The sequence below is a fragment of the Palaemon carinicauda genome, chromosome 13 (assembly GCF_036898095.1).
Source record: "Palaemon carinicauda isolate YSFRI2023 chromosome 13, ASM3689809v2, whole genome shotgun sequence".
Taxonomy (NCBI): Eukaryota; Metazoa; Arthropoda; class Malacostraca; order Decapoda; family Palaemonidae; genus Palaemon; species Palaemon carinicauda.
The window spans coordinates 12,389,551-12,407,050 of NC_090737.1; the positions used below are offsets into that span (position 1 = coordinate 12,389,551).

At 32.2% G+C, this 17,500-nt stretch overlaps 1 protein-coding gene and 1 long non-coding RNA gene across 4 annotated transcripts in view; one reads left to right on the forward strand and one right to left on the reverse strand.

Moving 5' to 3' along the window:
* The window catches only part of LOC137652180 (QRFP-like peptide receptor), a 431,646-nt gene extending 420,804 nt beyond the window's left edge, over positions 1–10,842 (reverse strand). For all 3 annotated transcript variants that reach the window (XM_068385393.1, XM_068385392.1, XM_068385391.1), the window contains exon 1: positions 10,635–10,842. The gene's annotated coding sequence lies outside the window, so the exon portion shown is untranslated. The remainder of the gene's footprint in view (positions 1–10,634) is intronic.
* LOC137652181 (uncharacterized) overlaps positions 1–17,500 on the forward strand; it is a 509,514-nt gene that overhangs the window by 443,528 nt on the left and 48,486 nt on the right. The gene's annotated exons all lie outside the window — the stretch shown is intronic.

Below are 17,500 nucleotides of genomic sequence, written 5' to 3' on the forward strand. Positions count from 1 at the left end.
GATATGGTCGTACGGATTATAGCTGTCTAAACGCGTGCCCATAGATCCTCAATATAACCTTTGACCTATGGATACATATGACCCGTGAAGAAATGAAATATATAATGTGGTTTTATTTATATATCTCACAAGGATTTCAATAGCTTAAGGACCCTACCAGTTTTTATATGAGTTTCGATTGTTTATTTTTTGTTTATATTTTCCTATCGTGAATACATTTAGCTTTAAGTAACTTATGAAATATATGTAATGATATGTATGCATATATATGTATATATATAATATATATAATATATATATATATATATATATATATATATATATATATATATATATGTATATACCGTATATACTTATATTGATGTCCATTATGTGCCAAGTATAAAAGCTCATATACCCCCCCCCCCCTCTCTCTCTCTCTCTCTCTCTCTCTCTCTCTCTCTCTCTCTCTCTCTCTCTCTCTCTCATATATATATATATTATATTGTATTATATTATATGTGTATGTGTGTTTGTATGGATGGATACTTATTTGCCTATACATATATACATAAATTTAGATATCTACATATGCACATACAAATTACATCCATGCATAAAATATACAAAACCCTTCCCGTTCATTGCATTGCTTTAGATGTATTTATACGTATGAATCTGTATATATATATATATATATATATATATATATATATACATATATATATATATATATATATATATATATATATACAGTGTATATATATATATATACAGTATATATATATATATATATATATAAATATATATATATATATATATATATATATATATATATATATATATATATATATATATATATATAAATCGTTCACATACATATAAACGCGAGAACCATTTCTTATCTAGCTCGACAACGAAATGAAAAATATTCACGGGAAAACTCACCCCAAAGGGAAAAAAAACTGATAGGAATATTTGACTCATGAGTCATTATGAATCACACTTAGTCAAACCACTTTTACGGAATTCTTGTGTCAGAGGGCGGGGGAAAATATCTTACTCGCCTGATATTGACGCTTTAAAGTATAAAGTCACTTAAGTATAAAATATAAAGTTACTTAAGTATAAAATATAAAGTCACTTAAGTATAAAGTAACTTAAGTATAAAGTATAAAGTCACTTAAGTATAAAGACACTCAAGTATAAAGTCACTTAAGTATAAAGTATAAAGTCACTCAGGTATAAAGTATAAAGTCACTCAAGTATAAAGTCACTTAAGTATAAAGTATAAAGTCACTTAAGTATAAAGTCACTCAAGTATAAAGTATAAAGTCACTTAAGTATAAAGTATGAAGTCACTTAAGAATAAAGTATAAAGTCACTTAAGTATAAAGTCACCTAAGTATAAAGTCACTTAAGTATAAAGTATAAAGTCACTTAATTATAAAGTCACTTCAGTATAAAGTATAAAGTCACTTAAGTATTACTTAGGTGTTTTGATTTATGGTTTAAGTCTGTACGCGATTGAATGTTCGATTAAGCTGATGTTTTATTTAGTATCAGCAAGTGCTGCTTAATTATATTTCGTAATATTCTTATATTTATTGTTACATTTATTAGTATTACTAATGTTACTCTTAAGTATTCTATTCCTTCACCTCCGTGTATTGGCGCCTACTACTACTACTACTACTACTACTGATGATGATGATAATGACAATGATGATAATGTATGCACACACGAAGAGTCACTTTTCCCAGAAACGTGAACGCCCGACTACTCTGGTACAATACGAGTATCATACATGAACACGTATCTCTTTCTTAGCCAGATATTATTGGTAAGGAAAATAGTAAAGATAAGAGATTCTTTATATGAACAAAAGATGAATTTGTTAAAGTTTCTAAGCTTCAAAATTCAGCCGTTGAGTTTTATTGCAATATATATATATATATATATATATATATATATATATATATATATATATATATATATATATATATATATATATATATATATATATATATATATGTCAAAATCAATATTTGTAAATATGATTATCTATGGTTGTCGTGAGACGGGCTTGAGTACTGATATATTATGGTCAGTCTCTTGGACTTGTGCCACAAACAAAATTACCTTTCTCTTCCCTCTGCTGCTTGTGAGTGGCCTTTATACTACACTGTTAGAAAAAAAGCGTAATTTTTATCGGAAATTCTCTGTAAAAATATTCAGGCGACCGTAATTTTACCTTACTTTGTTATTATCTTTTACGGGTTGGTGACCGTAATGTCAATCTTTTACGTCAATATGACCTTTTTTAAAACAGTAAAAATCCTGGAATAAATGTTGCCAGACTTTTACCGTTTTTTTAATACAAATTTTTAACATTGTACATCATTCATCCATACATTACAGCATATGCTGTCTTTTAAATCCTGGATAATAAGGCACCTACTTCCAATACAATTTTTAATACCATATGTCAACTCTCTCAAGGTCGGCATTGTTTTACCATTTCCAGACAAAGGCCTTGTCAAAATAAGTTGCTTTCATCCATTCTTGTACCATGGCTTTCGACTGTCTTGAGTTAGAGTTCTCTTGCTTGAGGGTACAATTGGGCACTCTATTCTAATCTATTTTTCTTCCTCTTGTTTTGTTAAAGTTTTTATAGTTTTAGGAAATATTTATTTTAATGTTGTTACTGTTCTTGAAATACTTTATTTGTGTGCGTGATTGTATATATATATATATATATATATATATATATATATATATATATATATATATGTGTGTGTGTGTGTGTGTGTGTGTGTGTGTGTGTATGTATATATATTTATATATATATAGATAGATAGATAGATAGGTAGATAGGTAGATATGTGTTTGTTCATGGGAGGCAATGAAGAGGCATACGAATCATTATTCGTAGGTGAAAGCAGATGCCTACAAATAGATAATCAAATAATTATTTTATCTAATTTAAAACTTTCAGTAGATAACATTCGTATGTTACATAAAATGACATAAATACCTTCCGCAAATCCTTTGAAACTTTTCCCAAAATGAGAGCATAAAATGGAATAGAGATCCCTTTACCTCCGTATGCCTCCCTTAGGTAGCAATTCCAACTCTATTCTTCATCCTAAACAAATCGACGGTTTATCCGAACCCTGTCGAAAAGCATTCTAGAAATATGACCCGTCAAAGTTGTTAACAAACTCTTCCTATAGCAAAGTCTGATAAATTGAACAATTACTAATCTTTCCCGCCCGCGTATTTCCTCAGCCGAAAGAAATATCGCGCGGGAGGGGGGAGGGGGGCATCGTTTGTGAGAACAAACCGCTTGTAACGATTGCCCTCTTCATTATGCTGATGCGATTTCCAAATTGTTCTCATTGAGAGTAAATGCAGATCGTATAGTATACTTATCACTTTGTTAGGCTTTTTTTAAACTTACGTGCACAATGATTCCATGTTAAGCATAGATTGATGTGTTTCATGTCTTTTTTCGCTTTTACTTGTGTGCGCGCGCATGCGTGTCAGGCAAAGATGTATTTTTTTTGTTTTTTTTTGTTTAGTTGTATTTTCGTTGAACATTTGATGCCTTATTTATTAGGTCTATAGCGTGATAGTTACACAATCCTGCCGGCTCCAAACCCGGATAAGTGAGGAGGGTCGAATTATAAAGGTTAACTTGCAAAGCTTATGAGTCTAATCAGTAGTCTTGGGTTTTAAGCTTTAAAGGTCACCCATGAAATGCAGGTACAGGGGATATGGCAAGCCCCATCTCCACCAAGCTAGGAGACCAGGGAGGGCCAGGAAATGGCTGCTGGTGACTCAGCAGGTAGACCTCTTGGCTCCCCCAATACCCCGTATCCCTAGCTCACAAGGATGGTGAGATTCCAGACACTATAAACTATAGCGGGTCTGGAACTCCCGTCCAATAGATTGCTAGGTACGGACGTTTCCAATAGGCTGCCACAACCCTTTCGTCACTCTTCAATTGATGGAGTAGCAATGAATGACAGATATCGCGAGCAGTTATGTTCCCGTACCACTACTGAGGCATCCTACATACGTTAAAACTGCTGGGAACGATACCGGACTCCAGTGAGATTTCCAGAACCCGCGCACTGAGTGTATGTCCCCTCGAAATGGCACTGGCGGTGTGGAGTTTGATTCGCAGTATGATGTTTATATGCAGAGTTTGCTGCAGTTGAGAATATTAACGAGGAATCATTCGTGTATGACTGGCATTGCGAGGTTGGGAACTTTTCATGATCGACTAAGTTTGAAGCGATACGTTTATCCGAAGTTACGAAAAGAAATGGGAGAGGTACATGTTAAAAAATGAAAAAATAGCAATAATGATAATAATAATAATAATAATAATAATAATAATAATAATAATAATAATAATAATAATGATGATGATGATGACGATGATGATGTGGTGGGAGTTTGGGCTACATGTTAAAAAAACAAATTATAATAATAATAATAATAATAATAATAATAATAATGATAATAATAATAATAACAATACCAGTAATAATGATAATAATAATAATGATAATAATAATAATAATGATAATAATAATAATAATAAAAATAATAATAATGAGCTCATTAATATATTTACGAGAAATGTAAATGAAAATAGTTAACCATAGCGATGACACTATAGACAATGGTCTCCTCTCATTTCTCCATCTTCATTACTGTGTTTGTAAATTGTAGATGGCAATGTATCTGTTCCTTTCTACCTCTCGAAATATTTAAAATTTAATCTAATTTTGCCTGTCACTACCTCACTTTACCTTCTTAATAATGTTGAATAATACCGAAGTAACATCCTAACATCCTTATTCAATCAGTATTTTTGGCTCAAAATCAAATGCATACATTCAGAGGTTTAAAGGCTTATAGGCCGCTCATAAATGGAAGAGGCCAGGGACAGTGACATTGCCCTATCAAGCAGGACAATGCCCTAGAGACTGACCATATATATATATATATATATATATATATATATATATATATATATGATCAGCGCCCAAGCCCCCTCTCAATCCAAGCTAGGTCCAAGGAGGGCCAGGCAATGGATGCTGATGACTCAGCAGATAGACCTATAGGCTCCCCCAAACCACCTATCCTTAGTTCACAAGGTGAGGTTTCAGCGACCAAAGGTACTGTCGAGTTTGAGGAGACTGGAACCCCAGTCTGGCGTTCACTAGTCATAGACGTTGGAGTAAGTCTTCCTCTGGAAAACTGTAGTTCCATTCTAAGCTACAGTACTTCTGATTTATGTGGGACTCGGGTATTTTTGTCTTCGCCAAAATCGAAGATTTTGCGAAGGGTATGTAATCACCCCTGTCTTTGTTTATTTATTTGTGAGCAACTTTACATAAAAACTGCTGTTCCGATTTTGACCAAACTTTGTAATCATGTCGAGTAAAACCAAAGAATGAAATTAGCATTTTGGGTAAAGTACACCAAAGTACAAGTACGCAACAGTATTTTGAAAATAATCGCTAAGGTCAAGTAATTGCAAATATTTTGTTGTTTAATTTTTGTTGTGAACAACATTATGCAAAAACTACCGAACCAATTTCAACGTAACTTGGTTGACATGTGGCGTATAGCCCAAGGACGGATCCATTGGATTTTGAATGAAATGCATCGAAGTACAAGGTCGCAGAGGAGTGCTCCTCTAGTTATATGAAGTAACTTTCTCGTGCGTATGACCTCTCTTCTCACCATTACTCTTGTAAGAGATAAATATAAAATTTCCTTTCTAATCCAAGATTTACCTCAACTCTTTCGAAAGGACACAGTTCTCTCTTAATTCTACTAATGTAATTATTGATAATCATATTATTATTATTATTATTATTATTATTATTATTAGGTAAGCTACAACCATAGTTGGAAAAGCAAGATGTTATAAGGCCAAGGGCTCCAACAGGGAAAATATCCCAGTGAGGAAAGGAAACAAGAAAATAAATAAACTACAATAAAATAGATCATCCATATTTAAACTATAAACCTTAAAAAAAAAAAAAACTAGAGAAAAAGATATAAGATAGAATAGTGTGCCCGAGTTTACTTGAGATATAACTGTGTTTCCTTTTCCAGATTGTAGTATTTATAAACATTCTCTATACCCATGGAGGAGATTTGATCAGAGAGAGGATGTGCGGACATTCTACTTAATGGATTTTAGATAGAAAACTTAGAAATGAAAAAGAGTACACAAGACATATCTAGAGGTAGAATTCACCCTTGAGTTTGACCTGCATGTTTCCTCAAAATCCAATCGCTGCCTTATATACAGTATATATCGGTCATTTTGGAAAATTGGTCATTTTACAAAATGGCCGGTCATTATGCTAAAAGACAAAATTCCTGGTCACTTTGGAAAATGACCTAAATATCTCGACATTTTGCAAAAGGGCCAGGATTTTGGGCCATTTACAAAATTATCTTTTTAGTAAGATTACAAAATATCCAATCAGCAAGTAGGTTAGGTTAGGTTAGGTTGGGTTAGCTACTTGCTGATTGTACATTTTGTTCCCTTGCCAACGATGATACTGGTGATTTTGTAATTGGACCAAAATATTGGCCCTTTTACAAAATGTCGAGATATTTAGGTCATTTTGCAAAGGGACTACGAATTTGATCTTTTTGCATAATGGCCGGGCATTTTGGAAAATGACCAATTTTCCAAGATGACCGTAACATATACAGATTACAACAATAATCCACATATTATGCGATTAACTCGTTAATTGAAGAGTCAAAACACAAATCAATTCTTCGTAAGTTACTCTTAAAATAGGAACATCTACTTAACTTTATGTTTCTTGAATAACTCAACTTATCTCTCTCAAACCATTGTTCTCTCGTCTTGGGTAGTGCCATATCCTCTGTATAACGATCTTCCACTATCTTGGGTTAGAGTTCACTTGTTGGAGGGAACACTCGGGCACATTATCCTATCTCATTTCTCTTCCTCTTGTTTTGTTAAAGTTTTTTTATTGTTTATATAGGAGATATTTTAATGTTGCCGTACTTGAAATATTTTATTTTTCCTTGTTTCCTTTCCTCGCTGGTCTATTTTCCATGTTGGGGTCCCTGGGCTTATAGTTGCTCTTCCAACTAGGGTTGTAGCTTCTGTGTTAAATCAAGCAAGAGAAACTATTTGATCATTTTCTAACTATGTAATTGAAAATGTACTGTCGTATTGTAAATTGCAAAATGAAAATCAGTGGGGTAGGGAATGAATATTAATTAACGCGAAGCCACAATTGTGTCTCATAATCAGGAATTATATTTTTTAAAGCTATTGAAATATCAATTTATTTTATTGATTCAGTGAAATTGCGACCTCGATATTATTATCATTATTAATTATTATTATTATTATTATTATTATTATTATTATTATTATTATTATTATTATTCTGAATTGTATCACAATTTCAATGCACAATTCACAATCATGTCTTTTGTTACTGGATTAGTGAAATATTAAGGAAATAATTCACTTGATAATGAATAATAAATTCGAAAACTAGAAAATTTATCCAATATATCGTAATTTTTTCAATTTCGTAATTTTAGCTCGACAAATTTACATGTTTCCTTCGACCAAAGCTATAAATTAACTTGATAGCTTTAAGACTATGAAGGAGAATAACAGCTTACGGAAATAAAACTCCAAAATTATCGTTATAAACGGGATGCCAGCGCTCTCTCTCTCTCTCTCTCTCTCTCTCTCTCTCTCTCTCTCTCTCTCTCTCTCTCTCTCTCTCTCTCTCTCTCTCTAATATATATATATATATATATATATACACACATAGGTGTGTATACTGTTTATGTGTGTGTTTTATTTTATATACATATATATATATGTATATATATATATATATATATATATATATATATATATATATATTCATCATTATCATCATCAATATCATTGGACGTTACCAGTCAATTGCAGGACAAAGGTCTCAAACATATCCTTCCGCTCACGTCTGTCTATGGTCTTCCATTCTCCTTATATGTACTGCCCATGGCCATTTCCTTTTTCTCTTTTTTACATGCAGTTAGAATATCCTCTACTTTAGTATGCTTTTGTATCCATGTTGCTCTTTTTCTGTCTCTTGGTGTTAATCCCATTATTATTCTTTCCATAGCTCTTTGAGTTGTAACTTAACTTATGTTCTAAGGCTATATTAAGACTAACTTTCTGAGGCAAAAGTTAATACTGGTAGGACCATCTGATTAGATACTTTTGTTTTCAGAGAAAGTGGCATTTTACGCTCCACAATCTCATTTTGTTTACCAAAAGCTCTCTATCTCATGCTTATCCTTCTTTTAATATCGGTCTCATGTTCTGGGGAACATCTATTATCTGGCCTAAGTATATATATCCATTAACAAACTCTAGAGTTTCGTTAATAACCCTTATTGTTGGCTGTATTTTCATTGACCATTATCTTAGTTTTACTCATATTCATTTTCAGTCCTACATTTCTATTTTCTCTATTCAAATCTTCTATCACCTTTTGGAATTCCTCACCTGGTTCACTAAACACAACTATGTCATCTGCAAATCTCAAGTTGTTAAGGTATTCCCCATTAATGTTAATTCCTACATATTCCCAATCTAAATTTTTAAAAACTTCTAGAGATGCAGTGAATAATTCAGAAAAGATGCGGTCTCCCTGTCTAACTACTTTCTCAATGGGAATTTTCTCACTATAGGTAGTTTTAAGATTGCTGTACTTCCTGTATAGATATCTTCAAGTGTTTTAACATAAGGTTAATATATTCCTTGCCTTTAAAGGGGTTTTATTACTGCTGAAGTTTTGTCAGAATCAAAACCTTTTCATACTCTATAATGCCATATATAGTGGTTTGCCATACATTTCTTCCTATCTATCTATCTATTTATATATATATATATATATATATATATATATATATATATGTATATATGTGTGTGTGTGTGTGTGTGTATGTGTGTGTGTGTGCAAAAGAACCACAAGAAAAATGCAGATATAAAAGTGAATCCTGACTAGTTTCGTCTTACATCCTCTTGAAGAAGTAAGTTGAAACCAGTCAGGATTCACTTCTATATTTTCATTTTAACTGTGGCTCTTGTGTATCTGAGTATCACATTATATATACATATATACACACACTGTAATGTGTACATGTACTTGTGTTTATGTATACTTCTGAAATAACATCAACTTTACTAGGAACATTCATCATCATTATTGTATTAATCTTGAATAAGTGGGAATCCTAGTCGGCTGAAACTCCTAAGTTTCTCGAAGTTCGTGCTCTTCGAAGTACCTCGGAGGAATCTCTCTCTCTCTCTCTCTCTCTCTCTCTCTCTCTCTCTCTCTCTCTCTCCCACTGCTATTTCCTTCGGAGATTATCATGGTCACTATCCTCCTTCTTTGCTTCATAGTCGCTATTCTATCTTCGTTCTCTTCCTCTTGTTTTGTTTAAGTTTTTATCGTGTATATAGGAAATATTGATTTTAATGTTGTTATTGCTCTTGAAATATTTTATTTATCCTTGTTTCCTTTCCTCCCTGAGCTATTTTTCCTGTTGGAGCCCCTGGGCTTATAGCATCCTGCTAAAATAGGGTTGTAGTTTAGCAAGTAATAATAATAATAATGATAACAAAAATAATAATACTCCTAGACTTTTGCATGCTTGGGAAATCATTCTTAAGACGTTCGAAGCGAAGTTTTAAAACTTCAGAAGCAGGTTGCCTAAAATGCTTGCGAAGTTTTAAAACTTCAGAAGCAGGTTGCCTAAAATGATTGCATTGAAAAGGGGTCTAAGCTTTCAATCTTGGATAACAATGAAAAGTTCGTGTAATAATTCATACTAAGGTTCCATGAAAGAGCCAATGCAGGCTTTTGTAGTTGAGAAAGTTATGAAAATACTAAGGATATTAAAACTTTTATGAAGGCTTAACTTTCACGCAGATTAGTTTAAGTTTTGTTCATTGAGATTTTCTTCACTTTACGTTTATTGAACCCTTAGTTAGTATATATATATATATATATATATATATATATATATATATATATATATATATATATATATATATATATATATATATAAAAGGATATCTGTGTGGGTGTGTGTAGGGAATTTTCATGTCGGTCAAAAACACCCTTCCCCAAAGACATACGTGCATGCACACACACATATATATACATATATATATATATATATATATATATATATATATGTATATATATATGTATATATATATATATATATATATATATATATATATATATGCATATATGTGTGTATGTGTATGTGTGATGTGTGTGTTGTATATGCACATAAATACACACGCTTACAGATTAAATATGCTTATATGGGCATATACATTTCGTATATATACATATATATATTCATAAATATATATGTATATATATATATATATATATATAAATTTGTATATATATATATATATATATATATATATATATATATACATACATACATACATACATACATACATACACAATCAGACTTAATTTTCTACGCTAAAGATACGTTAGGAATAATATACATAGAAATATAGGTACTTCTTACTCACCTTTCCATTGACAGCATCAAACGATGTAATTCAACTTTTTTAATGAGATAGAACGTAAAAAGTCCATAATAAATATAAACAAGAATGAATCGTCATCCCCATGAATATGCCAACGACGTGAGTTGATCCAAATCGCAAAGTAGGTTCGTAATAGTACGTTTTTTTCCCGCTCGCACACAGAACTTGCGATGAGCAGAGCGATCCGTCCGCCCACTGGATCACGACTAAACTTCGCCAGAAGAAGAAGAGGACGGGAAGCTGCGTCCGATTCGTTTTCTTTGCGCTCTCTCCTACACTTTCATTCCTCTTCCGTCTTCTTCTTCCCGTTTTGTCGAATCCTTGGCTCCCCCTAGCGTGTCTTCCTTTTCTCCACAGCCTAGAGACCATGTCTAGAGACTCTCTAGATATATGATCCTTCTTCCTCGGGTCCTTGGATTCCAATTCCCTCACGGTCTTGTTATGCCCAAGTTTATGCGAAGGGAGCTTGAGTTAGCTGCCTTTACTTGAAGGATGAAACTGGACTTTGGGTAGGAAATGTGCCAAAGCGGGCTATCTGATACCTCTCCTTCGGATTCGTTATTCTCATTGACCCAGGAGACCCTGGAAAGAGATACGAAAACAAGGTTGTGATCTGAGGATTTACATGGATGTTATTATTATTATTATTATTATTATTATTATTATTATTATTAATTGCTAAGCTACAACCCTAGTTGGAAAAGCAAAATGCTATGAGCCCAGGGGCTCCAACAGGGAAAATAGCCCTGTGAGGAAAGGAAACAAGGAAAAATAAAACATTTTAAAAACAGTAACATTAAAATAAATATATTCTATATAAACTATAAAAACTTTAACAAAACAAGAGGAAGAGAAATAAGATAGAATAGTGTGCCCGAGTGTACCCTCAAGCAAGAGAACTCTAACTCTAACTCTCAGGTAATGTATGGTCTCTCGAGACTCGAAATGTAGGTCACTTTCGAACAGGGAAAGTAAAGACACGAAAGTTATTGCATCACAATTATTGAAAACTTCATTAGATATATATAATATGTTATTCATTTCTTTGCTATATTGAATTTTCTTTCTGCATTATTATAATTAGCAAAAATATGATGATTACGAGGAAATATATATATATATATATATATATATATATATATATATATATATATATATATGTGTGTATATATATATGTGTATATATATATATACACATGTGTATATATATATTTGTATATATATATATATATATATATATATATATATATATATATATATATATATATATATTATAACAAATCAGCGTCCAATCCCCTTCTCCATCCAAGCTAGGACCAGGGAGGCCCAGGCAATGGCTGCTGATGACTCAGCAGGTAGACCTAAAGGCTCCCCCCCCCCCCAAACACCCATCCTTATCTCACAAGGAAGGTGAGCTTACAGACACTACAAGAAACTAGCGAACTTGAACGTCACTCGAACCCCAGTCCGGCCGATCGCCCATCAGGGATTTTTCCAATAGGCCAGCACAAGAAAGTGAATATTGACTCTATAGTTAATTTGATCTTTCAAACCATTACAAATACATATACTTTTTTTTTTTTTTTTTTTTTTTTTTTATAGCGAAGTTTACTAAACATGCACCTCAATTCTACATTAATCATTATAGCAAACCTTTGTGCGAATTAATAATTCATACCTAATACTTTTATAGTAGGGATTGCATGAGTAAACTTAATGCACCGCTTGGGAAATCATTACGCCCATACGTAGAGTTAATTACGCAACTACACCGAGTTAATTACATTCTTGATTAGTTAAGATATTCCACTGAAACTAAATCTAATTAATTATTTAACTATATAAGCTGTTATTCTCTGTGGAAATTTGCTGCACAGATTGATGTTATTATTATTATTATTATTATTATTATTATTATTATCATTATTATTGTTGTTGTTGTGGTTGTTGTTGTTATCATCATTATCATCATCATCATCATCATCATTATTATTATTATTATTATTATTATTATTATTATTACTTGCTAAGCTACAACCTTAGTTGAAAAAGCAGGATATTATAAGCCCAGGGTCTCCAACAGGGAAAATAGCCTAGTGAGGAAAGGAAATAAGGAAAAACTACTTGAGAAGATTAAGAGTAATAATAAGAATAAAATAGATATTTCATATATAAACCCTCAAGCAAGAGATCTCTAACCCAAGACAGCGGAAGACCATGGTACAGAGGCTATGGCACTATCAAAGAATAGAGAACAATGGTTTAATTTTTGAGTGTCCATCTCCTTACCATAGCTAAAGAGTCTCTTTTATCCTTACTAAGAGGAAAGCAGCCACTGAACAATTACAGTTCAGTAGTTAACCTCTTGAAAGAAGAAGAATTGATTGGCAATTTCACTGTTGTCAGGTATATGAGAAAAGAGGAGAATGTGTAAAGAATAGGCAAGCCTATTCTGTTTATGTGTCGGCAAAGATAAAAAGATGCGTAATCAGAGAGAAGGATCCAACGTAGTACTATCTGGCCAGTCAAAGGACCCAATAACTCTCTAGCGGTAGTATCTCAACGGGTGGCTGGTGTCTTGACCAACCTAACTATTTCATTTGGTTTCTTTTCGTGTTACAAAATCAGAAATTAATGCAAAGCAGTGCAATATTTATACTTCATACTTATTTGATAAGGATGTTTATTATTATTATTATTATTATTATTATTATTATCATTACGAGATAAACTGCAACCCTTGTTGGAATAGCAGAATATTACAAGTCTTAAGGCTCCAGCAGGGAAAGTAACCCTATGGCAAACATAGTGATGAAAACTGGCCAGCCCCCAGACATGAATAAGGACATGCCTGAGGCCTTTGTCCAGTTTTGGACTAGAAATGGTTAGATTTGTTGTTGTTGTTGTTGTTGTTATGAGATTTTAAACTAAAGCCATTATCAGACTTTGACTTTGAACTTAGAAGAGACTTTTTAGCTATGGTAAGCAGGTCTTCTAGGAGAAAGACACTCCAAAATCAAATTATCGCTCTCTAGTCTAGGGTAGTACCATAGCCTCTGTACCATAGCCTTCCATTGTCTTGGGTTAGAGTTCTCTTGTTTGAGAGTACACTCGGGCATACTATTCTTTTTTTCTCTTCCTCCTGTTTTGTTAAAGTTTTTATAATTATACAGGAAATATTTATTTTAACATTGTTACTGTTCTTAAAATATCTAATTTTTCCTTGTTTCCTTTCCTAACTGGGGTATTTTCCCTGTTGGAGCCCCTGGGCTTACAGCATACTGCTTTTCCAAGTAGGGTTGTAGCTTAGGAATTAATAATAATAATAAATAATAATATGACCACCATGTTACATATTTATAACCTTTTCCCCTTTCAGGAATCCTTCATTATGCATAGAGCTACATGAATCAGAATTAATATGATATAAGATATAACATTAATATCCTTCCTCACTACCATTTTCCTTAATACCATTACAGTCCCCCTTTGAAATGTCTCATTAATATAGCAAAATATGGTTTGTACAAAAAGATCTTATTGTTAACCATTTACCGTAATTAATTCGAAATTGAAAATAATATTGTTTGGAGCTCTAATGAATTATATATTACATAGTTTGTCTTCTATCATATTTTTTGTTAGAATCACTAAACATTTAAGTAAATGCATGTTTTCATTATTTTTACAATCTTCGAGTCAATAATATATATTTACACTATAGTCCTTTTACTATATACGTTCTACATTTTTAATCCAATTTTAAATTGAATTTTCGAAGTAACATGGAACCATCTCCGCATTGTTTCTCTGACTATCCCAAAACACAATTCCTTGTTTAAATGGAGAAAAAGACCATATAAACTTCTTTTAGTATTTCAGTAAGTTTAATTATGAAAAAAAAAAAGAATAGTATAAATAGGTAGTAGGTTGGCCAGGGCACCAGCCACCCGTTGAGGTACTACCGCAGAGAGTTATGTGATCCTATGTCTGGCCAGACAGTACTACATTAGATCCTTCCCTCTGGTTACGGTTCATTTTACCTTTGCCTACATATACACGGAATAATCTGGCCTATTCTTTACATATTCTGCTCTGTCCGCATACACCTGACAACACTGAGGTTACCAAACAATTTCTTCTTCGCTTAAGGGGTTAACTACTGCAATGTAATTGTTCAGTGGCAACTTTCCTCTGGGAAAGGGTAGAAGAGACTTTAGCTATTGGAGAAGGATACGCCAAAATCAAACCATTGTTCTCTAGTCTTGGGTAGTGCTATAGCCTCTGTAACATGGTCTTCCGCTGTCTTGGGTTAGATTTCTCTTGCTTGAGGGTACACTCGGGCACACTATTCTATCTTATTTCTCTTCCTCTTGTTTTGTTAAAGTTTTTTTATAGTTTATATAGGAGATATTTATTTTAATGTTGTTTCTGTTCGTAAAATATTGTATATTTCCTTGATTCCTTTCCTCACTGGGCTATTTTCTCTATTGGAGTCCCTGGGCTTATAGCATCCTGCTTTTCCAATTAGGGTTGTAGCTTAGCAAGTAAAAATAATGATAATATTAAAAGTAGTAATATTGATAATAATAATAATAATGATAATAGTAATAACTAATAATAATAATAATAATAACCACCCTTGACTCAAAATCCCCCATCTCATAAGCTGGCCTCTCTCAATAAGGGACACACGCTTCATGTTGAACCATTATTCCCAAGTCTGCTCATGAGAGTACTCCCATTTCGAAATAGTTTCAGCCAACTTATTTGCTCAAGTTTATTTTTTTTCATCAGCGTTATAATCCAAAGGAATATCAAATTAAAACATGAAATAAGAAGGCCGTAGAACTTTCCTGGGTACTTTTTAAATTTTTGGACTCACGTTTTATAACGTTTTGTCGCTGTCCTTAAAAAGAAATCTTGATATATATATATATATATATATATATATATATATATATATATATATTCATATGTGTATATATATACATATATATATATATATATATATATTCATATATTTATATATATACATATATATATATACACACATATATATATATACATATATATATATATATATATATATATATATATATATATATTCATATATTTATATATATACATATATATATATACACATATATATATATATACATACATATATATATATATATATATATATATATATATATATATACATACATACATACATTCATACATATGTAATAGTTTGTGAGACGAAAAGAGGCAGACTCTCTCCCATTTCGAAATAGTTTCAGCCAACTCATTTGCTTAACTTTAATTTTTACATCAGAGTTTGTAGCGCACCGCCATACTAAGACCCTTAGAGAACGATGCTTAGGAATTTGTAAATGAGATTCGGGGAACAGCTCTGATTCATTAGATGGGGGTTTTCTTTTACCTTGCTCTTCCCTCGAAATGCCTGTGAAGCTTCCTTAATTAATATCAAAGATGGCGGAGTCTTAATCGCTTTTCTACGAGGGCTTGTTCGTGTTAGATTCTATTTTTGATGTGATATCTATCCTTAAATGTATTTATATCATAACCATTTGTTTGGTTAATTAAATTTTGCTATCTCCATATACTGAAAATGTTTTTCACTTTTTTTATTTTTCATGTTCTTTGTCATTAATTGTTTTTACTCAATACATTCAACGGATTTTACGGCTAATATTTATTTCTAGTAATCCAAAGTCCTTGATTTGAAATTATATGAGGACTTTATTATTATTATTATTATTATTATTATTATTTTTATTATTATTATTATTACTTGCTAAGTAAAACCCTAGGTGGAAAAGCAGCATGCTTAACCAAAGGGCTCCAACATTAAAAATAGCCCAGTGAGGAAAGGAAACAAGGAAAAATAAAATATTTTAAGAACAGTAACAACCTTGCAATAAATATCTCCTACATAAAATATAAAAGCTTTAAGAAAACAAGAGGAAGAGAAATATGTTAGAAGTGTGCCTGAGTGCACCCTCAAGCAAGAGACCTCTAACCCAAGACAGTGGAAGACCATGGTACAGAGGCTATGGCACCACCCAAGACTAGGACGAGAAAAGAGGCAAGGCATGGAATATGTGAAACAAGTAAGATAGCAGTTGGAAGAGTCATGGAATATCTATGGAAGGATTAATATGAGGATGGAGAGACAAATCTTTTTGTTTCTGGATAGATTGTGTGAAGGAATTATTATAAAGAATTTTCACATTTAAGAAGTGTGAGAATAAAAGCAAGATAAGAGGAATGGAGCTATTTGTGGAAGAACAACGATAATTTTGCTAATTATCCTTCCGGATATTTGTAAGTAGTTGGTAAGGTTTTGTAAGTTTTATGCACAAAGGGTTCATCCCCGTTCGACAACTTTCATAGGTATTTGTTTGGGTTAATTCTGCTTTGATTTTATCTTATATTGGGTAGATTTGCTTTATTATTATCTTATATTTTATCAAATATTTTTTAGTTATTTTGATTCTTAACAAATGTAAATATTTTTAGCAACGGTAAATTCTCTTACTTTGACTCCACACAACACAACCATAAATGAAGCCATTTCTAGTCCACTGCAGGACAAAGGCCTCAGACGTGTCGTAAGTAATGTATTAGGTTTGGCCAGTGTTCATCACCATACGGTCCTATGAGAATTGGGGATGGTTGGAGACTTTGGCTGATTACTCATAGCAGACCAACCTAGTATGGGTGGCTTTGCTGATCAGGGCGATACACAAACCCTTTCACCACGCTGAATATATATATATGTGTATATATATATATATATATATATATATATATATATATATATATATATATGCCAATTA